This window comes from Cavia porcellus, unplaced genomic scaffold, assembly GCF_034190915.1.
Source record: "Cavia porcellus strain 051 isolate PalLab524CR breed Dunkin Hartley unplaced genomic scaffold, mCavPor4.1 scaffold_29, whole genome shotgun sequence".
Lineage (NCBI taxonomy): Eukaryota > Metazoa > Chordata > Mammalia > Rodentia > Caviidae > Cavia > Cavia porcellus.
In genome coordinates, this window is record NW_026947512.1 from 24,575,078 (window position 1) to 24,600,974 (window position 25,897).

Here is a 25,897-nt window from a genome sequence, read left to right on the forward strand (position 1 = left end):
TCTGAAATTCTATCTTCACTTTCATTGATGCAGTTTTGCTGACTTACTATGGACTTTTTAATTTCCTGTATATCGCTTGGAATCTGCTTCATAAATTCTGTTTGTTTCTCATATTGTCCATTCAGAGTTTCCATCTTTTTGCATTGTTCCTCTAATTTTTTAACTATATCTTCTTCAGATATGTTCAGCATTTCTTTCATTACATTTATCATTTCTTCTTTTAACTTGGAGACTATTTCTGATTTGAGTTCTTCTATAGCTTTCTGGCGTTGTTTCCTTACTTTAGTTGTTATCATTTCAGAAATTTCATGTGTGTGGCTTATATTTTCTGCTGTTTCCATGTCTTCTAAGCTTGCTTGGGTTGGACTGGAAGTTTGAGATTGTATTTTGCTCTTTCATTTTGTCATTTTCCTTTATTTTCAGGTTTTGGGCGATGTTTCAAAGCTTCCCTCAGGCACTGGGAATCACCTGGCCCACTTTTGGCTCCTGGAGAAGATGGCAGGCAACTGCTGGCTGCTTGGAGTTCACGGGGAGTGGGTCAGTTAGGCCCATGAGGACTCCTGTGTGTTCTCCTTTGATTTGAGACATGGGACATGGTCTAATCACCTGAGAGCGATGTTCCAAGGTTTCCCTGTGTGCTGGGATTTAACCCATGCACCTTCAGCTCCTGGGAATGAATTCAGGCCCCTGCTAGCTGCTTGGTGATCCCTGGGCATAGCACAGTTAGGCCTGCAAGGACCTCCTGTATGTCCTCTGGGGATTTCAGATGTGGGGCCTGGTCTTATCATCTGGGTGCAAAGTTCTGAGTCTTCCCTATGTGCTGGGATTCAATCTGTGCATGTTCAGGGCCCGAGACTCAATTCCAGTCCTTGCCATCCACTTGCAGTTCACTGGGCATGGGCCAGTTAGGGCCCGTGCATCCTCTGGTGATTTCAGATGTGGTATATGGTCTTCCTGCCTGAGAGTGATATTCCCAGGCTTCCCTGTGTGCTGGAGTTCAACTCATGTATGCTCAGGACCCAGATACCCCCTGTCTTCTACAACAATTTCACAAAGTTTGTATGATGCTACTTTGTTCTCCAGCCTTGCTTCTAATTTCTTCATCTTCTCCTCCTGCTTTTTCTTCTTTCTCTATTTTCTCGCAATCCCTTTTAAATTTTCCTCCTGATGGAAAAATTGATATACTGACTATATAGTTGCTTATTTACTGAGTGCAATTTTCTGGTTCATTTTAAATTTTTTTATACAACCACAAATCTAATTCATATGGTTAAATGTGGCAAATTAATAGTTACCTCAATTTACAATCTGTGTTTGATGATATTGTTATTGCTGATTGTATCACTTTAACTAAAGTGATGTAGTTGTTCTAATCAGTTGTTCTTCCTGGTATACTAAGACTGAGATTGCTTAAGGATCATAAAAAATACGTTAGGCTAGTACCAAAGAATCAGAGGCTGGGCCAAGTAGGCAGCAACTTCTCATTCCCAATAAATTAAAGAGATAGGATCTTGAAATAGATTCTAAACCCAAAAGTCAGCAACACCTGGAAGATACCTCTGAGAAGTAGTCATTTTGTAAAGTCTATAAATACTAGCAATAAAGTTACTCACTAGAGGCAAATTTGTAAGCATCAAGCCATGAATTAACTAAAAAAATTTACAGAATGAGAAGACATTTAAATAAGATGCAACCCTAGATTTCCAGTTCACCAAAGGCAAAACCAAGGGACAATGAGGACAGGTAGTTTGAAAGCCACTCACCTGGACTCTCTAAAGTGGTAATAGAAGAAGTTACTAAGCAGATGAAAAAGATTTTAGAAAAAATGAAATCAGAAATAATTTCTCAGATAATTACTGTGATGGTGACCATAATGAAAGACACGTTTTATAACTCTAAAGCAGACACAGATTAAAGAGAGAGAGAGAGAGAGAGAGAGAGAGAGAGAGAGAGAGAGAGAGAAGCTTAGGAAAATGATGGAAAGCATGCATGCCCAACATAGGACAGCAGCGGAATTCATAACATAGATTTAAACAGATATCCAGGAGATTAAAAATTGCATTGAAAATACCCACAGCAGAATGAGCCAATGGAAGATAGAATCTCATATATAGAATACAGGATTGCAGTTAGTGATCATGAAAAGAAAGATGCCCTAAACATAGCAAAGAGCCATGAGAAATCAATCTAGCAACTGCTAGATTATGCAAAGAAGAATAACATAAGATTGATTCAAGTCACTGAAAAAGCAGGAGATAGCACAAATGACATACAAAAAAATCTGTTCACAGATATCATGGCAAAAAACTTCCCTGGCAGGGTAAAAGAATTTGATGTACAGATAAATGAAGCATACAGAACTTTAGTTACCCATGATCAAAAATAAATCTATAGCCAGGTTGGATTCTAGAAATCCAACACAAGAACAGAATATTAAAAGCTGTTAGAGAAAATAAGCAAATCATCTAAAAAGAAAACCGCTCAGAATCATGGCAGATTTCTAAATACAAACCCTCAAGTCAAGGAAAGCTTGGAGTAAAATATTTCAAGCTATAAAGGAAAACAGTCTCTAACCCAGACTGACGTATGCCACACCTTTCAAAATTGATGGAGAAATCCAATACTTCCATGACAAAGAAGATTAATTAATGAACACCAAACCAGCACTCTGAAATGTGCTGAAGGACATTCTAGAAAGGGAGAAGCAGGACTACAACTACATGAACACCCAACAGAATTAATTCACCAGACAAGGCAACTAATTAAGCAGAGGGAGAAAAAGGAAGCCAACAAGGGGAAAATAACATGACAAGGACAAGTTGATACATATCCTGTATATCCATGAATATTAATGGACTGAATACACCAATCAAAAGAAGGAAACTGGTAGAATGGATCAGGAAGGAAGATCCAGCAATATGTTACATACAAGAAACACATTTAATTGAAAAAAATCCACAGAATGAAAGTCAGGGGATGGAAAACAGCACTCCATGCAACACGAACCCAGAAAAAAGCAGGGGTAACTATTCTATTTGCAGATAAAGTGGATTTCAAGTCAAGACTGATTCAAAGAATGTCACTATATCCTTGCAAAAGGAGCAATACAAAAGGAAGAGATAACAGTTATAAATATACATGCAACAAACTGCAATACACCAAACTATATAAAACAAATTTTAATGGACATGAAAAATCAAATAAAAAGTAATACAATTGTAATGGAGGGCCTTAATACCCCACTGTCACAAAGAGACCAACTAGAAAAAAAAATAATGATATATTAGAACTGCCCCAAATTTCTGACAAATGTACTTAGTAGAGGTTTACATAGTATTCTACCCTACAGTGTCACAATAAACATTCTTCTTACATGCACACAGGACATTCTCCAAATACACTACAAACTAGATCATAGGACATACCTAAATAAATGCAAAGGAGCTGAAATTATTCCATGCATATTATCAGATCATAGTGCAATGAAATTGGAAATCAAAGGCAAAGGAAACCATGACAATGTTATAAACACAAGAAGATTAAGTAATACCCTTTTGAACAACTAATAAGTCACAGATGAAATTAAAGAAAAAATTAGACAGTTTTTTTACAATTAATAATGCCTATGAAACATAACAGAATTTATGGGGCACAATGAAGTAATTCTACAAGTGAAATTTGTAGTGGTAAATACTAATACCAGGAAAACAGAGCAATCTCAAATAACTTAATGTTGAACCTCAAGCTTCTAGAAAAAAAAAAAGAGGCAGACCATGTAGGAAAATAGAAGCCAGTTCACTTTTCCCATCAGTTAGCAGAGCCCATGCTGGGTTTGAGACCAGCACATCAAGAAACTAGTTTGAGCTTCCCACAAGCCCTGCAGATCAGGGAGGGCCCAGGAAGACAAAAGCCACATTGCCTTATCTGTGAGCCAAATGGTATATGGTCTGAATATCAAGATCCTCCGCTCCCATAAGTAACTGACTGGTTCAGAGCACAGGCTGAGTTGATAGCAACCGAGGCATAAAAACAACTAAATGCTTTTGTTGTTTGATTGATTTTGAAGGACTGAGCATCTATTGGGAGGGAAATAGTATACAATATTGCAAAAATGGGGAATTTTCTTCCATCATGTATTTTAAATCCAAATATTGTTCTGTTTTGATTTGTTCCAATTAATTGTTTTGTTTTATTTGATGCTCTATTTTGGTTGGTTTCGTTGCTTTTTTAAAAATTTGATTTTTCTATGGGAATGGAAACTGTTGTGAAGTTTACAAGATATATTATAGTAGCCATTTTTATGACCTATTGTGCTGTGTTGAAGTTCTGTACCACTTTCACTGCTTTGTTTTGATTTGCTTTATTCTGCTTTGTGTTTTGGGGTTTTATTTTCTTTACAATAAAAAGAAAAAGAAAAGAAGCAAGGCAAGCCTAAAATTTGTAACAAGGAGGAAATTATTATGGTTAGAGCAGAAATCAGTGCGCTGAAGACTAAGAAAACAATATAAAGAATGAATTGAGAAGCTGCTTCGTTTAAAGATTAAATAAAATTGACAAATCTTTAGCCAACCTTATCAAGAAAAAAGGAAAAGACGAAAATTTGTGTCATTAGGAATGAAAAGGATGAAATCACCTGCAAAAATCCAGAAGGCTGTCTCTACATACTTTGATAATTTGTATTCTGATAAGATAGATACTGCAGAAGAAATGGACAGATTCTTGGATACTAATGAATTAGTAAAGCTGGATCAAGATGATATAAAAATATCAGTAAACTGGGATTCATTGAGAACATGGTGGATAGATAACAACAACTATGGACGCTCTCTGAGTTAGCCAGCTTAGAATCTAGCAATGGTGCGGTGTGGGGAGTCCTAAGCAGGAGTGATACTCCCTGCCGACTCAGGAACGAACTAAGCTGAGAGAAACCAACTGAAAATGCAATCCTGGTGCTACGACTGGAACAGATAAAGTCTCAGCACAGAAGCTGGAACCCACGCCTCTGCAAACTGCAATTTGAATTTCCTGCCACCACTGCTGCATCTGAATCGGCATAGCAGAGATAGAGATGGAAAGCTCTGAGAGCAGGAATCGGTGAACTGAATTGAGAGCAGAACTGGCGGGGAGTCCTGCTTCGACCTGCGGTGAGTGAGAGGAATGGGGACCCGTCCATAGAGTAGGAGGCTCCAACAGAGGACATACTGGGACTGGGCAAACTAGCCGAAACAGGACACTACAATGACTTCAGTCACATATTCCCCTCTCAAGCGAGACTGGTGGGGAGTGCTTGACCTGGGTGATGCTGCGGACTAAGAGCCAGTAGGCTAGCCCAAACCAGGTCCCTGCATCTGGTGGTGCACCCTAGCAGTGAAGTCTTCAGTAGGTTGACCTGAAGGGGTGGGCCCAGCATAGGCTGCCCAGGTCTGTGTCTCTCTAGTACACTGCAATGTACTAGGTGGGAACACCTAGCCAGCACAATTCAAACAAATTGAAACCCACAAAGAAAGAAACTGGGCCTCCTATATATGCCTGTATGGAAGGAACAAAAAATATGAGAAGAGGAGGCAACAAGAAAAGGTCCTCGGTCCCCAATCCTGAGAACACTGATCCAGGAAAGGTAAATGCAAAGGAGAATGAGGACAGAAAACATGCAATATCAGACACGGCACTAATAGACATAAAGCAATATCTCCGGAGCCTCATAGACGAGTTCAAAAGTGAAGTATTTAATGAAGTAAAGCAAGATATAAGTAGAATAGTTAAAGAAATGCTAAGCACCTCCCAAGAAAAAACAGATAGTGGAATGGAAGAACAGAAAAAAAAGGGAGAATTGTTTGATGGAGAAAATAGAGAAAACATAGAATACATGAAGCAGGTTTAAAGAGACTACCAGGAAACTAAAAACTCTGTTGAAAGCTGGCATAACAGCTTGAAAGAAACTCAGGATAGATTATGTGAACTGGAGGACAGATTTGTAATGTGGGAGCATGAAAGGAGAAACTTCTTAAAAAATATAAATAAACCAGTATCAGTCAATGAATTGAAGATGTAATTAAGAACTTTCCAACAAAGGAAAACCCAGGCCTTGACGGATTCACTGCTAAGTTCTACAAGAAATGTAGAGAAGATCTAATGCTGCTACTTCTCAGACTCTTTAATAAAATTGAAAGGGAAGCAATACTACCAAATTCATTCTTGGAAACAAGCACCACCCTGGTACCAAAACCAGAGAAGGACTCAACCAAGAAAGAGAACTACTACAGGCCAATCTCCCTAGTGAGCATAGATGCAAAAATCTTCAATAGGATATTGACAAACAGAAAGCAGCATTTCACTGAGAAGTGTACATATTATAACCAACTAGCATCCTTCCCAGGGATGGATGGTTCAACATACACAAATCAATAAAAATAATACACCATATTAGGAGAAACAAGGATAAAAACTATATGGTCATCTCAATAGATGCAGAAAAAGCATTTGACAAAGTCCATCACAAACTCATGATAAAAATCCTACAGAAAATTGGAACCGGTGATTTTTATCTCAATCTGATAAAAGCCATCTATGACAAATCAATGGTCAACATTATACTAAATGATCAAAAACTGAAATCTTTCACTCTAAAATCAGGAACAAGTTAAGAATGCCCACTTTTGTCACTTCAATTCAATATAGTTCTGGAAATACAGCTAAGCAAATTCAAAAAGAGAAAGAAATAAAAGGAATAAGGATAAGAAAAGAAGAATTTAAACTGACATTATTTGAGGACAGCATGGTATTCTACATTGAAGATATCAAAAACTCCATCAAAAGACCTTTAGATTTAAATATCAAAGTCACTCATGTAGCTGGATATGTCAAGACTTAAAAATCAATAGCTTTCCTGAAAAAGAAAAAGCATGGAATAATTAACTCATGAATAACACTCACTGACAGAGAAATTAGGGAAACAACAACTTTCACAACACATTCAAAAAATTGAAATATCTAGGCATCAATCTCTATACTGAAAAGTACAATACTTTGAAAAAGAGTACCGCAGAGACTATCAGAAAATTAAAAAATATCCCTGACTCTTGGGTAGAAAGAATTAATATAGTGAAAACGATCATACTTCCAAAATTGTTATGCAGATTTAATGTAATCTCAATCAAAATTCCAAAAGCGTATCTTACAGAATTAGACAAAATAATCCTAAAATTAATTTGGAAACATAAAAGACCTAGTATAGTGAAGACAACTCTGGGCAACAAAGACAACACAAGATGCATCACGATTCTTGGCTTCAAATAATAATACAAAGCTACTGTGATAAAACTAGCATGATATTGGCAGAAAAAAAAAAGCCTAAGGATCAATGGAACAGATTAGAAGACACAGAAACAACTCTAGATACTTAGCCACCTTATCTTTGACAAAGGTGTCAAACATGTTCAGTGGATGAAAAATAGCACATTTAATAAATGGTGCTGGAAAAACTGGTGCTCCAAATGTCAAAGATTGTAAATAGACTCATATTTTTCATCATGTACAAAACTAAAATTCGTATGGGTCAAAGATCTAAATATTAAAACAGAAACACTAAATCTGCTGGGAGATAGAATAGGTATAGTTCTTGAAGGTGCTGCTGTAAGCAAAGAGTTTACGAGCAAAACCCCAACTGCATAGTTACTATTACAAACCATCAATAACTGGTATTTCATCTCCTTACAAAGCTTTTGCACAGCAAGAGAAACTGATAACAGAGTAAAGAGAAATCACAATGTAGGAAAAATGTTTTTCCTGCTATTCCTCAGATGAAGGCCTAAAATCTAGAATCAGTAAAGAACTCAAACAACCCCCCCCCCATACTTAAGGCCAAATCAGAAAAAGGTCACCTAAAATGAATAGAACCTTCTTAGATGAAGACATAGAAACAGCAAATAAATGTATGAAAAAAAGTTCAGCATATTGGTAATTCAAGAAACGAAAATAATACAACACTAAGATTTCATCGTATCCTAGAAAGAATGATGGCTATCAAGAAATCAACCAATAACAGATGCTGGATGGGGTTATGGAGAAAAACAAACACATTTCCACTCAGTGGGAGTATAGACTGGTGCTACCACTGTGGAAATAAATACAGAGACTCCTCAAAAACTAGGACTAAAGATTCCATTTAATCCAGGTATCCCTCTTCTTGGTATCTGTTGTAATCAAGTTTTGCAAGAACAAGACAATTCAGGACACATAATTTGTAGTATTATTTTATGATATCACCTGAAGAGTCAAATACAAAGAAAGTGCAGGAAATCTGTCCACACACTAAAGACCGAGAGAGTCCATCCCAAGGACTGGATCTCATGGCAATGTCCTGCATAAGTTCAGCTGAAGACCTAGAGCCCATGACATTGCAGATCACAAGTCCCCTGACATCCTAGAGCCCATGACAATGACTCACACAAGTATGTTTTATGGATCTGTGCTGGGAAGGGCCAAAGGTCAGTACAGGGTAAAGGATCTGTGTCAGTAGGCTGAAGGATCTGCATTGGAGCCAGGATGTGACATTCAAAGGACCAGAGCTCCCTTGGAAAGTACCACAGCCATGCTCAGCAACAGTGAGGTCCCAAGCTGATGACGAGAACAACTGAGTTCATATCAGGAAGCCGACATGACAAGCTTCTCTAGAAGACTGAACAGCACACTTTTTCCCCTCCAGAGCCAGGAAACAATGCTCAAAGGAATAGAGCTCCCTCAAAGTGAACCACACTTATTCTCAGCAACAAGGTTCCAAACTCTTTTGATGATGAAAACTGCCAACTTCATATCAGAAAAGCAGCCCAACATACTCCTCCAGGAGAACTAACAACACTGCACTCTTCCTCTCCAGGTCTCCTTCTTATCTTGGCAATTGTCTTCAACTGGGTCATCTGTGCTCAGCACCATGCTGATTCAGTTCAGCTGGTGCTACATGTTGATCACCAGTTATCAATCCACCATGGTATCTTCCCAAAAATATTAAAAGCATCATGCCACAGTAATATATGTACATCCGTGTTTATAGCAGTACAGTTTGTAATAATTAAATCTTGGAATCAACCCAAATATGCATCAACCAATGATAAGATCTTCAACAAATATTACTGAAACAATTGGATGTCTGTAACATGACCAAAAATTAATATCAATCTATACTTTATGTCTTCTACAAATATTAACTCAAAAATATATCACAGAGATAAATGCCAAACTAAAAAGCATATAAGAAAATATGGGATGAACTTTTCATACTCTTAAAGCTATACAAAAGATTTTTAAATTTGACACTAAAATCATGCTCCATGAAAGAAAAATTGATAAGTTGAATTCATCAAAACTAAAACCTTTTGCTTTCTGTAAAATACTGAGAGAAATAAAGAAAAAAAAAAACAAGCTACAAACTAACATCTGACAAAGAATTATCTAAACAACTGAAAGAATATAAAGTGCCAGAACCCAATTAAAAATGGAGCAAAGTTTTGAAAAAGACACTTTCCTACAGGAGATTTAGAGCTGACAAATATGAACATGAGAAGATGCAGAGCATGTTGATGAAAACACCAACAGAACATACACACTGTTAATGATAAGCACCCTTTTGTGTGGTCCTGAAAATAAAGCTGAGAAGCTAGAAACTGCATGCCTTGCTGGTGTGAATGGAGAACAGAGGAAGCATCCTGCAAATTGGTTGGCATTTTCTTATGCAGATAAATACACCGTGTGTGATGTAGCAATACTACTCCCAGCTATTTTTGTCAGCAATATGAAATTTTACATTCATATAAAATCCTGTGTGTTAACCTTTATAAAAGGATTCTTCATAACTACCTTAAACTGGAGATGATTTTAATAATCTTTGACTAATAACTGGTTAACATGAGCATTATACAACTCAAGAATAAAAAGAAATTACACGTGAAGCAACACTTATGTACATCAAAAACATGTAAAGGAAGTCAGTAAAAGGTTACACAGTGTAAGGTTCTATTTGAATATCATTTCATAAAAGGCAAATCTGTAGGGATGGAAAGTAAATTAGTGTTTTTTAACATCTAGGATCCAGGAGTGACTTTAAAAGTATTTTATATTTTAATTTTATTTTGCAAATGGTTAGTAAAAAAAGGAGTTTTGGGGATGAGAGTATGTTTTGTAACCAGATTGTAGAAGTGGTCAGACAATTCTATATATTACTTAAAACTCATAGAGGTTTATGTCAAAAATACAAAGAAAATTTTATTGTATGTAAATTGAGAAAAAGCCCAGTAATAGCTGATATATAGTGATTGCTATGGTTTGCATGTAGTTGTTATTTTGGAACTCATTCAGGCATTTAATCCTTAAAGTCTTACATTAATGATATTAGGAGGGTAGAAAATTAGTTACACTCCAATATTAAACATAGGACTTTGGGAATGATTAGATGAGGTAAGAACATTATGTTGGAACTTCCATGATTGAATTCTAATGGCCCAGGACCAAAGTTCCACTTCTGGAATTAGCCATTGCAGGTTGAATTTTCTGCAAAGATGCTAAGAGAGTTTAGATTACAAGATATGTGTCACGGAATATAAGGAGGTCCAAAATGGTAGGGCCCTTATATGCCCAAATATCTTATGTGTACATACAGCTTGCATCAGAAAGACTGATCTCAAGTGAGGTGACTTTCTGGTGACTGTTCTTTCAAAAAAGAAACAGCATTCCAAGTTGAAAAGTAAAACCATGGTGGCACAGTAAATCACAATTTGCAGGTAACTAAGAATTTCTGTGTAGCTAAAGCTTAAAGGACTGTGTATACAGAATTAAAGAGCTTGGAATTTTGATAATTTGCTCTTTGTTGAGTGATTTCTACATGACTTGTATGTTATACACATTATTATATTTTATCTGTAAGATTTTCCAAGATAGCATTATCAACAATTTACACATCAAGAACGAGGCTCAAAGAGTCTAAGTAATGTAGAAGATCATACATTTAATGCTGGATGATGGAAATTATTATTATTCAATAATGAAATTCCCAAATTTAAGCTTGGCTTTACCTTCCATTTTTTATAAAGAACACATTCTTTATCTGAGAGGGGAGGATGAACATCAAATGATTTAATGTTCATTGTAGATAGATAATTATATGGGAGAAATATGAAAGTGGACATGCTGGTAGGTAAGTTTCTGTGGAAGGTTGTCAGAGAAGCTGGTGTGAGAGATGCTGGTGTCTGGTCTGGTCAATGAAAGTGAGAATGAGAAGAAGTTGAGAAGACATGTTAAATTATCAAGACATTGAGAATGAATGAAAATAGAGGTTGTAGACAATGAGGAATGATAAGAACTCCAGGATTATATTTGGGGCTACATTGTGATTCATGCCACTAACAGCAACTATACTTACAAAATAATTAATTGTGTAAGTATGTATCTCCTCCATCAGAATGTGGTCTGAGGCTATTGATTACTTCCTCAATGTAGCACTTAACATAGTACCTGGCATAATTGGTTTGTAAATCAGAATGGCTTTTACTGAAAATAATCTAAGCATGGCCATAGTACCATGATATTATCAGTTGTGTCAATATTATTCAGAATAATGATCTTATTAGAGAATATAAACTTTTTATAATACGTCATCATAATTTCATTTTGCAAATCTGTTATTTCTCTTGAGTATTTCTATACTTACCTTTCCCCCTAGAACTTCAGCTGAAACTCATCCTAAAAGTCCACTTTTGAAAAAATATCAAGTAAAAACTCATGAATTAAGTTTGATGAGAATTTTGACATAAACTCAGTCAGGCAGTGGGTTAAACTAACGTGGCAGTAAGATTCGGGCACTCTTATATACTAAAATCTTGATATAATAGTCCTTCCAGGGTCTTTTCTGTCTGTTGCCTTCTAAATAAATCTTTAATGAGATTCCTTAAAAATTTCAGTAACTAAGCCCTCCAGCTCCATCTGTCATACAATAAATCCTATCTTTTAGAGAGATGTCAGTGTATTTTTATTAGTCAAGCATCTAATTTTGTACACTGATTTAATCCATTCAGGCAGTTTCTGATTTACCACAGTTTAATTTATGATTTTTTGACATTGTGATGGTGAAAACGGATGCCTTTGGTAGAACTCACACTTTGAATTTTGAGTTCTGGTATTTTCCTAAGCATTAATATATGTTTTGATAATCTCTCTTGATACTGAGCAGTGTCAGCAAACCACAGCTCCCAGCCAGCCAGGCAATCCTGAGGGCAAACCACTGCAGTTCTGCGTATGCTAAACTGTGATGCTTGGTAGGTTAGGTGCGGTAAGTGTATTTCTGACTTATGATGTTTTCAGCTAAGAGGCGGTTTTATATAGCCAACTTTCTGTTGCTAGGAGAAATGTCTCACTACTTGTTTTATTTTGGTTTATGATTTCAGAAGTTTTATCTCATGCTTGGCTGGCTCCAGCACAGTAGTATCATGGAGAAAAGGGTAAGGTAGAGAAAAGAAGCTCCCTTCATGGAACCCAGAAAACAGAAAAGAAACAACCGTAGTGAGGAAGGAGTCAGGAGGAGTCACATCCTTCAGAGATGTGTCCTCAGTGACCTACTTCCTCCAACTGAGCCCTGCCTCTTCGTGGCTCATTGATCTATGAACTCATCCATAGATTCACCCAATAGATGAAATTAGTGCTCTCATACTTGAGACTTTAGGGGATTTTTCATATTTAAATCACACCAGGTTTATTGGGACATTCACCCCATCATAAGTCTAGTAGTATCTTTACATTCAGCAGACACCTGAAACTGTAACAAGAAAATTTAAAAATGATCCACAAATATTGTCCACATCAGTGCATGTTCTTAATATTTCTGTTGTCTGCCAATTTATATGTTGAAACCTAATCACCAAGGTGATGGCTTGGGAGAGTTGTTTAACTCATGCGAGTGAAAACCATGTGGAAGGTAGGCCCATCTCAGTTACCCAGTCCACCATGTGACCATGCAGGAAGAAGTCGCTGATACCGAGGAGTAGATCCTCGACAGATAGCATTTGTCAGCACCTTCATCTTGGACTGCCTAGACTCCAAAACTGAGAAAGACACCTCTGTTGTCTGTAAGCTACCAGGACATTTTGTTATAGAGCCTCAATGGAGTAAGACATTTGGTCATTTACAAATTGGATACCACAAAGCTAGGCACATAACTTCTCTGAACCTCAGTTCTTTTTTCATAAAATGAAGAAAGCAATATCTTGCAGGATTGTTACCAGAATTGTAGGTTATCATGTAACTGAGTTTACTTAGCCATGAGAATTATCATTAGTAGTTCTGGTATTACTTACTTTTAATAATCCAAGTTCATCATACAGGTGTATGACCTAATCACATCAGCCATTTGAATTTCTCTCATTCTCCTACCTTCCAATACCTACCAAGCAGTGGATAACATTCTAATCCTAAGTATGACTACAAAGAGGTGGTTACAACATGTTGTTACTGTTAGACAATCGAAAGTCAAGCTCTGACTTGACAGAGAGTTTTCTCAAAGACCTATGAGAAAAACCTTTAGGCGTAAGTGTCTTGTGTGCTTTTACTTGCTGAAATCTAATGGAAGAGTTGCCATTTGGGGATTGCCTGCATCAGTGCTTCCTTCCATTAGCACAAAGAGGTGAAAGTTGACTGCAATTAGATGTAATTAGCCACTGATCTTTTTGGACAACCAGAAAATCTGTGCTTCTCTCACCCCCCAGACATTAAAAGAGCACTCAGGAGAGACGGAACTTTTGCACTGGATAATTCTGAATCAGAGAATACCAAATACTTCAAAAGCAGTACTTTTACCATGGTCAGTTCTGAATCTCTTTTTAGCATATTTATTAATATATGCCATTATCTGTCAGAGAGAAAGAAAGAACAAAATATGAAAGGATCTTGCAAATGGCTATATAACACTGTGTGTAAAACACTGAAGCTAATTGAATTGAATGGCTTTGAGCTCTTGGAAGTTACAAAGTGACAAGGTTTGCTTGACAGCTAGTGAGTGATTATTTCCCGTCCCACTGATTAATTTGGTCAATTAGTGGTAAATAGGAATGTCACAAGTGGAAAGGGTAATGAGAGTCATTATAAATGTAATAGTAAAATCGAGGGCAACCTTGACACAAGAAGGGTCTGCTGTGGCTTCCTCAGACACTGATGGGACCAGGAGTTTATTCCCTTTCTGCTTCTCCTTCCCTGGAGACTGCACCTTAGTTCAACCAGAACTTCTGAGAAATCAGGAGAGACCTCTGGCAGAATTTGTATTGGACATACTGAAAAAAAAATTGCACATGGCATTTAAAATATTCATTTGCTCTTTGAATCTTTTAATTATGCCCTCAAATTAAAAGCAGCAGTTGCACATTAGAGTAAGTCAGGTAGATTAAAGTCCCAAATGTGGAGCATACGATGTCTGCTCAATTGGGAATTGCTAATTCAAGCATTAGAACAAGTCCCCCTGGTGTTAGTTTCCTATGGCTACTGAAAAGATCACCTTAAAGTAGGAGGCTTAAAATGACAGAAATTTATTCTCTCTCTCTCAGGTGTGGAGGCCACTATTATAATAATGTCTTCAGTTGAAATGCACATTTTGGCAAGGCTAGTTTCTTCTGAAGACTCTGGAGAAGAACCTGTTGTTGCCTCTTTCCTGGTTTTTGGTGGTCAGCTACAATCCTCGACATCTCTTTGCTTATAGTTGTATCGCTCTAATCTCTGCCTCTATCTTCACATTTTTTCTTTTCCTTGTATGTCTTCTCCTTTATTTTTCCTTTATAAGGAGAACTGTCATTGGAGTTAGTACCTCCCATAATCCAGTGTGACCTTGAAATTCTTAATCAGATCTGCAAAGACCCTTTATAGAACTAGCATCATATTCGTAGGTTTTGGGAAGACAAATCTTTTAGGTGCACCACTATTTGACAAAATTTATTCACTTTCCTAGTGAATACCTTCAAATTTGATCATTATCCTATCTGAAAGGGCTTGGGAAGACAGAGGATTCTGTATGTATAAACACAGGAATTTATGTTATTTACCCTCTAACTTCAACCTATTGTGACTGCGTGTTCAAGGAACCTATCAGACTCATGACAGGATCTGACAGTCAGCTCTGTCTATGGCAACTGGCTGCTTCACGCACCCCTTTTTTCTGATCTGCTTGTCTGCCGTATTGACTTAGTGTTCTTACAATATTCTACTTGTTTTGTCTTTTGTGTCTGAAATCTGCTTCAATCTTGCCATTACCATAGGAAACAACAAGCTGCCTAGCCTTAGTAATTCCTTGGAGACTTGGAAACATGTCACACCCGCCCCCTCATTCATTACTAAGCAATTTAGAAACATGTGATTGTTACTACTGACATTCTACCTCATAGACTTTGTTTTGAGATGTCTGATTTATTCGGCTCCATCAGATGCTATTGATGTATGCCTCCTTGGTTAACACTTTTATTTAAAATCTCCCTGTGCTCAGTCTTTTTAAGTATCTCTGTCTACCTGTCTTTTTTAGTCCCTAAACAAAGACTACTTGAGCCCATTACTATACTATTATAATAATGTCTTCAGTTGAAAGAGGGAAATATACTTTTGGAAAATGATTTTGCTTTCTAAATCTATCATTTACATTCATTTGCTCCACTTTACTTTGGGATTCTTTTGGCTCGGAACATCTCCTAACTTGTGGCTTCCCGATGCTGCTTTAAGCTGACTCTAGTTTAAGACTATATTTTTACCTGGTAACATTCCTCCTGATGCCACATCACACACTGTTCCTTAAAAAATTTGTTAATCTTCCAGTGATCATAAGAAAGGAAAAACAATTTTGAATGGAATAAAATCTGTCTGTAATCTATCCCATTGGCTGTGTTTTCTTCCAGCTTTCCCTTATCCATGATATACTCAGACACACACTATGAGTTTCTCACTAAGCCCCAAACACGTCACATACTCTTGTAGGCCCTTTTTCCCTGTGTATACTAAACGTTCTTTATCTTCCCTTTTGACTCCCTAACAATCCTCCAGGACCTATTGTTTATAGCTTCTCTTTCCAGCATTTTCTCACACCCTCAGGGCAGAGGTAGTTTTTCCTTCCTTTCTACTATTTCTATGCTACTGTTCTATAAAATATGAAGCTGTATTAATCATTCGTAGGTGGCCAGTCATTCAGACATGTGCATTGAACTCACTGTGTTCCAGGAACAGTATACTGTAATTTTCTGCTTATATTTATCCTCACTAGTCATTGAACCTCATGGGGTGAATAGTGGCCTCCCCCCATCCTCTAGGGCCTTTCACATTGACAAGAGACTGTCATTGCTAACTTGATCAGATTAAGAGGTGCCTCACAGATTAGTAAAGACACACTTCTGAGAGTATCCATAGGGGTGCTTCCACAGATAATTGGCCTGCGGGCCAACAGGCTAAAGGGGGATGACCCATCTGGGTTGGTGGGTGGCACCATCCAATAGCCTCATAACCCAGATGGAACAGAAAGTTGAGGTACGAGGAAATCAGCATGCACTTAAACAGCTCCATTCTTCTTAAATTGGCACATCTTTTGTTACTGCCATCCTCTGAGGATATCAGGTTCCAGCTTCTTTAGCCTTTCAGTATGGACTCTCACCAGGGCCTCTCCACGGAGCAGCTGGTCTTCAGTTTTGGACTGGCCCTGCATTCTTCTTGTTCTTGCATCATTCCTTTTGTTCAAAGGTCTCTTGCTTCTTGGACTAAATAGCTGCTGGAACCTCTGGTTCTCCTGAATGCAGATGGCTATCTGACCAACTGGATTCTGATCTTAGCTAACAAATAAAGCCAATCTAAAAAATCCCCCTTCATATGTACATATATATTTTTACATTGTTTTTATTTATTCCCTCTACAGAACTCTAATCAATACAGAGGTCTAAGTAAACATTTGATGAATCATGAAAGGAATGAATAAATATCAAGTGACAGGAAAAGTTCATTGTTGCTAAAAATCTTTTGGTCAATACCACCACATAGATATCCACAACTGAAGAGACGAAGAAAGCTCGTTCCATCTGCTGCTTCCCCTCCCCTTCTCCCTTCAAATCCAACTAGGTTAAGTTTTAACTTCCTAAAGGCCATAAAACAAAGGCCTGAGGTACTAGCTCCTGACATCCTGGGTCTTCCCTATCTGGTAGCCCCATCACAAATTGTGTTAATTGCATCAGATTGTATTAGATTGTACATTCTTCACAGAAATAGCTTCGTTTATATCATAGTAATACCTGTAACTGTAAATGTGTGTCTTCCTTTTTCCCTGGGTAAAAGATTGATATGTTAATCAATGCTCTCTTCTGTAAAGAATTGTAAAATCTTACCCAATTGATATGTTAACCATTGTTGCCCTCTACAAATAGAAAGGTTGTGGTACTAAAGTAAGGTAATTATGTCAGGAAACTCAGAGATAAAGTCTGCTGACTATGCTAATCAAGATTGGGAAGTATGTCAGAACCAAGCCACACAGGAGCTAGGTGACCTAAAAATAAGCTGTGCAAAACAAGACAGTTAATCAACTCTGACCCACTGGTCGCCCCTCATGATCTGACCAATCACAAATGGACAAATCACCAACTGTTCTGCTCTAACTGCTATGATTGGCTTCTGTAACAATGCTTGCTTGCTTTGCGGTTTTCATCCTTAAAAACACCAGCCTTGCCCCAACTCAGGGTTCTCCGTTTCCACCTGTTTGGAGGACCCCGTGTACACGGAATAATAAAAACCCCATTGTTTTTACATGAGAGCGAGGCCCTTGGAGTCTTCCTCGCGACACCGGTCTAACATTTTGGAGGCCCTAGCGAGATCAAACTGAGAAGAGACCTCCTCGCAGAGGGAGACCCCAACGGCACCTCTCTGGGGTAAGTAGTACGGCCAGTTTTTGTTTACTTTCATTTTGGATCGATCCGCCATTTCCTTTCGCCCCAGGCCGAACTCCGGCTCTACTTCACGGGCAAATTCTGTTCTTGGGTGATCGGGGGACGCCCCACACGGTTTTCCGTGACTCACCGTCTGCGATAGGATTTTCCTATCGATCTGGGGAATTTCATTCCCAATCTGTGGTCCGTCTGGGCCAATCTGGGGAATTTCATTCCCAATCTGTGGTCCGTCTGGGCCAATCTGGGGAATTTCATTCCCAATCTGTGGTCCGTCTGGGCCAATCTGGGGAATTTCATTCCCAATCTGTGGTCCGTCCAGGCCAATCTGGAGGCACCCCCTAAGGTGACTCGTTTGATGTGAAACTAATGCGTGAGAGTGAGGTGGCCGGCCTGTTTGTCCTGTGTGTTGTGACTGTTGTGATCCGTTATTTGTTGTGTCGCGCGTACGCTAACCACTCTTTGTCTTCAGAACACCATGGGACAAACGACATCGTCCCCATTGTCCCTCACCCTCGACCATTGGTCGGAGGTTCGAGAGAGGGCTCACAATCTCTCCTTTCAGGTTAAAAAAAGTAAATGGCAGACTTTCTGCTCGTCTGAGTGGCCCACATTCTCCGTGGATTGGCCACCGGAGGGGACTTTCCACCTTCCCCTCATCTTAGCAGTTAAGAACATCATCTTCCGCCCTGGACGAGAGAGCCACCCCGACTGGGTCACCTACATCTTGGTATGGCAGGACCTCAGGGAGGAGCCCCCACCGTGGGTAAAACCCTTCCTTCCTCCGCCCTCTCCTTGGTTGCCTGTTTAAACTTGTTACTAACTTAGGGGCTTGTTGCCCATTTCTGTTGCAGGATCCATATGGCTTATTAGATTCAAGGTTCATGATAAGAAAAATTATTTCCTTTAGCTGACCAAACTGTGCAAGAAGCTCCCTTCGTTTGTGTCTTTAATGTTGTGGCGCCTTGTTTAATATGTAAGACTTCAATTGATTGCTTGCAACCTCGGCATGCCTTTTAAAAGGAGTATTTTTTTCTCTCTGGTGAAAATGTAAACATGTGCACATATATATGTATATCTATGGTTGTTAAGAGTCATGTCAACTTTGCCAAGTAAAAACCAGGCGGTACTATATTTGAGCCAGTTAAAAGGTTACAGTTTTGTTTTTAAAATACAACATTTTTATGTGGTAAAAAGATATAAAATAAGCATGTTTTAGACTACTAAAAGGTGACTTCAAGGGTTTTGTTGAGAGTTTTGATGTTGTCTGAGAAGTGAGAAAAAAGGTAATTGACTGGTAATAGTAAAAAGAGGGACAAAGAGAGTGGTCTTCAAGTAAAGGTGTCTGGCTATGCCAGAATGTAAAAAAAGATTAAAGCTTAGTTTGAGAGGTATTATTGTAAGTTGTAGAAGGCTCAAGAGGATGTAAATTTTATTTGTCTTGGTTTATAGTACTACAAATAACAGGTTTGACAAAAAGTAAATGTGTTCAGAATTTGACAGTATTAGATCAGTTTTGGTAAAAGTATACATAAGATTGTACTTTGCTGCAAAATGTTTTCATTAAAATGAGATTATAGGTGATATTAAAAATAAGATACAAGTTCTTACATGTGCTGTGAACATCTGGGAGATTATACAGCACAATTTTGTTACCTATGAAAAAGCCCTTGTTAAAAATATAATTTTAATAAAATAATGGCCTGTCACGTGACACCCTTGGACAAAAAAACAGTGTGCCATCCAGATGAAGCCGGCTCTCTGATCCGGAATGCCAAAACCATGTTCTCCTTTTGTGCCACCCTGACTGGACGTCCAGAGGTAAGGAGGTTTCCCAATATTGCCAGTTGTTCTCTTTGTAACTCAGTCGGCCCCACATGTTAGACAAAAATTACAAAGGTTTGAGAGGTTTAAAAAAATGCCCCTCAGCCAGTTAATAGAGATAGCACAAAAAGGTCTTTGAGAACTAAAAAATTTACAAAAAGATAGCCAAGGTGTTAAAATTGCTCTATGAGAAAAAAAACTTTTAAAAAACAGACGAGAGTTTCTGGGGGCAGTTGGATACTGTAGGCTAAATTTTACTGAAAAGCTTGCCTCTATATGACTGACTCCCATAAGGGAGAAACTCAAAATTCGCTGAACTGGACTGATAAATGTAAACAGGCCTTCCAACAGCTCAAGCGGGCCTTGACAGAGGCCCCAGCCCTGGGACTCCCTGACGTTACCAAGCCTTTCATCTTGTTCATAGATAAACTCAGGGACATTGCCAAAAGAGTCCTAACTCAGGACATTGGCCCTTGAAAAAGGCCTATAGCCTACCTCTCCAAAAGACTTGATCCAGTAACAGGAGTATGGCCCCCTGCCTAAGAATACTAGCTACTGTGACAATGTTACTTAAGGAGACAAAAAAACTCGCTTTGGGCAAGTGATTTCTGTGGTAACCTCTCACAGTTTAGAGACTCTTATCAAAACCCCTCCTAAAAAAAGGCTCTCAAATGCCAGAATTCTACTGTCAAGCCCTGCTTCTAGACCCAGAGTTAATGATATCCAAGACTTCTTCAGCTTTAAACCCAGCCACCCTTATGCCTGATGATGATCCGGAGGAACAAAGGACACCTCTCTCCATGAGTGCGCTGACATCCTCGAACTGCAGCAGAACCTACAGGCTGATCTTACTGACCAGCTTTTGGGAAATGCCGACAACTGTTCGATGAAAGCAGCTTCATCCAAAACGGCAAACGAGTGGCTGGGGCAACAGTGACCGCCAAAAAGGAGGTACTCTGGGTTAAGCGGGTAGAGTCTGGCACTTCTGCCCAAAAGGCGGAGCTTGTTGCTTTGACTGAGAGGTTAAAACTAGCCACGGAAAAGAGGGTAAACATTTTTTTTTACTGAAGACATCCCTTTGCTACTGTACATATACGGGGAAGCCATCTAAAAATGCTCCACAGATTCTAGATTTGCTGGCAGCTGTCTGGCTGCCTCAATGGGTTGCTATTCCTCACAAGGCTCACCCAACCAGAGATGAAAAATAGCAACCACATCAGAGGGGTCAACCAAAAAAGTAACTGCTCTGATACTAGTCCTCTGACCTTGTCAGAACTAGTCTACACAAAGAAAGACCTACAGTTGGCATCTCAACTTAGAATAAAGTCTCCCACCCCAAGGGGCTAATACCAGTTACCTGATAAACAAGTACTGTTACTAGAGGCACTAGGGTGGGAGCTGTTTCACCTTGCAGAATTGTTCAGAACTCAATATTTTATTCCAAAACTCTACAAACTGACCACCTCTTCGAGCTCCAGATGCCCACAGTGTTTGTTAGTCAACTCAGCCAAGAGCTCTGCGTTGGAGACCACCCAACATCAAGAAATTGTTCCAGGAGAACATTGGGAAATAAACTTCATAGACATGGTAAAACTTAATTTACAGGGACACCGCTATCTCTTGGTATTAATAAACACTTTTACTGGCTGGGTAGAGGCTTTCCCTACTAAATCTGAGTCAGCCTTAGTGGTAGTTAAAAGGCTATTACATGAGATCTTACCTTGATTTGGCCTCCCACTATCAATGGGGTCCGATAATGGCCTGGCTTTCATAGCCCGAGTCACCCAAAAGTTAGCCCAGGCATTAAAGATTAATTAAAACTCCACTGTGCCTATCAGCCACAAAGCTCAGGACAAGTAAAACGTATGAACCAAAGTCTCAAGGACATTTTAGCTAAGCTGTCTTCAAAAACTGGCAATAATTGGATGAGCCTTCTTCCCTTTGCACTGTTAAGAGCTAGATATACCCCATATGTTTCCAAAATTTCCCCCTTTAAAGCCATGTTTGGGAGGCCCCCGCCATTGGTTCCAAGATTGTCAGAAGACAAATTAGCTAAAACTACTAATTGAGATCTTAAGTCCCTGCAGACACTCCAACCTGTGTTGGCCTGGATCCACCAGCTGTTTAGACAAAAACACTTGGACCTGCCTTCAAAGACCAAGGCCTCAAGGACTCCAGTCTTGGTTCGATGTCATCACCATGACTCCCTCGAACCCCACTGGGAAAGACCTTTCACCGTGGTGCTCAGTACCCCCACTGCCATCAAGGTAGCAGGAAAAACTGCGCGGATTCACTACACTCATGTAAAGCCACTGAAAACAGCAGACAACGAGGGACATACTCAGTGGACTACACAACAGACTGGTAACCCTTAAAGTTAAAAATTGACTAAAGCATAGTTAGATTATGCTGGTCATGAACTGTTTTAGCTTGCTTGTTTTGATTTTAATAACATTAATGCCGACCTTACATGGCGGCTTTGGTCCCCCTGTAAGCAAAAAAAAACAATTGTTAAAGATCTTTGTATGGGAGCCCCCTTTAAAAAATGTAAAACGGAATTCTCCCCTATCTCCTTCCCTTGATAAGACCATTAGTGACCTTAATCCTAATCCTAGCCATTGTCCCTTGCCTCATTAACTGGATTACCCAATTCATAAGGGGACAAGTCTCTCAGGTCAAATTAATGGTCATACGTCACCAATATGAACCCCTAGCTACAACAAACCTCTAAGATTAGAGGTCATCCAAAAAAAAAGGGGGGGGGAATGAAGAGACGAAGAAAGCTCGTTCCATCTGCTGCTTCCCCTCCCCTTCTCCCTTCAAATCCAACAAGGTTAAGTTTTAACTTCCTAAAGGCCATAAAACAAAGGCCTGAGGTACTAGCTCCTGACATCCTGGGTCTTCCCTATCTGGTAGCCCCATCACAAATTGTGTTAATTGCATCAGATTGTATTAGATTGTACATTCTTCACAGAAATAGCTTCGTTTATATCATAGTAATACCTGTAACTGTAAATGTGTGTCTTCCTTTTTCCCTGGGTAAAAGATTGATATGTTAATCAATGTTCTCTTCTGTAAAGAATTGTAAAATCTTACCCAATTGATATGTTAACCATTGTTGCCCTCTACAAATAGAAAGGTTGTGGTGCTAAAGTAAGGTAATTATGTCAGGAAACTCAGAGATAAAGTCTGCTGACTATGCTAATCAAGATTGGGAAGTATGTCAGAACCAAGCCACACAGGAGCTAGGTGACCTAAAAATAAGCTGTGCAAAACAAGACAGTTAATCAACTCTGACCCACTGGTCGCCCCTCATGATCTGACCAATCACAAATGGACAAATCACCAACTGTTCTGCTCTAACTGCTATGATTGGCTTCTGTAACAATGCTTGCTTGCTTTGCGGTTTTCATCCTTAAAAACACCAGCCTTGCCCCAACTCAGGGTTCTCCGTTTCCACCTGTTTGGAGGACCCCGTGTACACGGAATAATAAAAACCCCATTGTTTTTACATGAGAGCGAGGCCCTTGGAGTCTTCCTCGCGACACCGGTCTAACACAACAAACTTCTCAATTTAGGATTTCTTACATTCTATCACATAATTTATTCACTGTCACACAGTATACACATTATATCAGTGTACCTTATTGTCAGCCTCTGCTCTGTCCTTGTGCATAGCACCAGGCAGGAATGCAGCCCAGTCTGTAAATGTGCACTGGGGTGGTATGCATTGTATTTGGTGATAAATGCAAGGACACTGATGACCTGTGCCTTAGGTTGACATGTAATACCTAATTCAGAGTTTTATTATTATTACAGTAAAAAGGAAGGAGGTGGTGAATAGAAAAGGGGAAAGTAATTCATAGCCAAAATGGTTCGCTGGACTCTCCTATGTCCTGCTTTATATGGCAAGGCCAGCATCTGTATGCTACATCTTTCACTCTAACGCACATTGACTTTGTCACTGCGCCTTGATGAATGCGTGGCCAGAGCTAGTGAGTGCTCTGTTTTTCTCACATATATTCTGTTGAAACAGAGTTTTCCACTTTTGTTTTCCATGTTTTATTAAGTGTATCTCTGATGGTACCCATTTGCAGAACAAATTAACTGAAATGGATAGGAAAGAAATGTCTTCACTCATGCAAAGCAATGAAATCATCATTCCAGAAACACAAGACACATGTCCCTCATTGTCCTCATCAAGATGGCTAATAGCATTTTAAAACATCACTTGCCTTGTGAATGTTCTCAGAATCCTTCACCTATATAACTGGAAATAGTTACCACCTAAACTGTGGTATGTATTCCAGCCAGATGAAATTAGTTCTCATGTAATAATTAATTTAAGCATCTGTTCTGAATAAATGACATTTTTGGTGTATTAAAAACAGTATTTAAAGGGTAGGGTGATGTGAAAAACAACAAATAGATTAAGTGATGGCACATGTTTGCATACTAGATTTGTGACCTTGGGCAAGTTATTTATCCTAGTTGTCTCTATTTCCTCATCTGTAAAATAACAAGTTGGGTAAAATCATGATAGCAAATCCTTATTGCCAGTTTTGTTTCATGACGTTGTTTTAAGTGCTTAAAAAATGCTTTTAAATATAATTCATTGAAAACTTACAGCAATCCTACAGAGTAGCATGTATTACCATTAAGATTAAGAGAGGCAATGCCAAGACAAGCAACTTGCTCAGAGTCCCACAGTTAGTATGCAACAGACTGAAATTTTTTCTCCAGTATTGTGCTCTTAGACTATGTATTATCAACCATTATCTGATAATTTTTCCAGTACCTGAGTGACTGTGTTTTCACTGTTGTGTAGGAAGAAGTGTTATCTAGAAACTAGTGTATAATTTTGCATGAAATTTGTTTTCTTGCCCAGAATCTGTGGGAGGTGTTCATTCATACACCAAGCCAGGATGAAGCTGTTTATAAAAGCATTTCATGAAACACTTTCTTAAAACTATGATGAATCATTGCAGCTGAGAGGACAAAAATAGGACAGTGTGACTAAACGTTCCCATCCTTACTTCACCTTTGAAAGAATTTCCATTTCTTAATGATTTTGAACTGATTCAGCACAGCAAAGAAGATATTTCTAGGGACACTGTTCTTAACACTTGAGTAGAAAGCATGGATTACCCATGGATTTCCAGCACCTCAATCTCTCCCATATAAATGATACGGAAGTAATTAAAGCCTCACTGGACCCTGTAACCCAAGAACTGAACTTGGTCTGGCATGGAGAGAACTCTATAGAATTTATTTTCTATATTATCTACTGTTGATGATGCAGGTGAGTGCTAGATAAGAATAGGGGAAAACCCTAAAGGGACAGATAAAATGCTACTTGCAAGTAAAATGTTTATGAGCAGCAGTGCTATATAGTAAGAAGTTAATGACCTTTGGGTTCTGAGGACCACAACTTGAATATAGGATGTCATTTTTTCCTCTCTTTTTGGTACCAGAGATCAAACTCATGACCTTGTGCTTGCAGGCACGAACTTGTTCCACTGAGCACTATCCCCAGCCCTCTAAGATGTCATTTCATTGCTTTCTAACCTTGAAACATTTCATCTCTTATATATGCCATCTATAAATTCTAGTTAATAATGACTTATCTTAAAGGGACATGCTATATAATTAGTATGTGCATATATTTTATACACTGTCACATAGAGATAAGTTATAGTTGTGATTGCCATGAGGAATTTATTAGGCATGCACTATTAATGAATGTGTAATTCTTTTTCTAGTTTTCAACTTCACATCTTTTCTTTCTTTCCTACTTCTAAAAGTTTGAGGTGATATTTTCCAGATTTTTAATATTCCAATTAGAGACATGCTTTTAATAAACAACATATGCCATTGTAGGAGAAGGAACAAAATGACATTAGGAAAAGTTAAAAAGAAAAAGAAAAATTTAGTGGAACAAGATAATATGGTGATTATCTTTTGCAGTTTTAGTCCTTTAGATAGCTCGTGCCTATAACTGCTAAGAGGCTGCCAATGATAGAATTTCACCTCCAAGAGGAATGACTTTGTGACCTAGACTTGTCAATTGTTTCATCAACTGACCAACTGGATCAGATCTCTTACAGAAAAAAAATCTCACTTTTTCACTTTTGAATCAACAATTA

The 25,897-nt window shown here is 38.5% G+C and overlaps 1 long non-coding RNA gene across 1 annotated transcript in view; it reads left to right on the plus strand.

Moving 5' to 3' along the window:
• Positions 1-23,269, plus strand: part of LOC134473874 (uncharacterized) — a 29,234-nt gene extending 5,965 nt beyond the window's left edge. Inside the window, exon 2 of the long non-coding RNA XR_010044354.1 lies at positions 424-23,269. This is a non-coding gene — a long non-coding RNA (uncharacterized LOC134473874). The remainder of the gene's footprint in view (positions 1-423) is intronic.
• Positions 23,270-25,897: the final 2,628 nt, after the last annotated feature.